Genomic DNA, 513 nt, shown 5'->3' with positions numbered 1-513 from the left:
TTTCTCTTCTCCTGTTGAAGCACTTTAAATATATATAAACACCGGATTGACTTTATTTTTTTCAATTTACAGGGGAGAGAGTGGTTAGCAACTTGTCTAGAGTAGTGGTAATCATATGGTGTTTTGTTGTGCTGATCCTCACACAGAGTTATACCGCCAGTTTATCTAGCCTACTTACAGTCCAGCAGCTAAAAGTTACTGATGTAAATGAGCTCGTTAACAAGGGGGAGTACGTGGGCTACCAGAAGGGTTCTTTTGTTCTAGGAATCTTGTTAGGCTTGGGGTTCGACAAGTCCAAAGATCTTGGCGTATGATTCTCCAGAAGAATGCCACGAAACTCTTCTCCAAAGGAAGTGGAAATGGTGGTATTGCTGCTGCATTCGATGAAATTCCATACATTAGGCTCTTAATGCCAGAATATCGCTCCAAATATACAGTGATTGATCTTTCATTTAAAATGGAGGTTTTTGGCTTTGTAAGTTCACTTTCCTATCTTTTTATTTCCATTTCTCT

Source organism: Populus alba, chromosome 18 (assembly GCF_005239225.2).
Source record: "Populus alba chromosome 18, ASM523922v2, whole genome shotgun sequence".
Lineage (NCBI taxonomy): Eukaryota > Viridiplantae > Streptophyta > Magnoliopsida > Malpighiales > Salicaceae > Populus > Populus alba.
The sequence above is the reverse complement of the archived record's forward strand: the minus strand, read 5'-3'. Positions refer to the sequence as shown.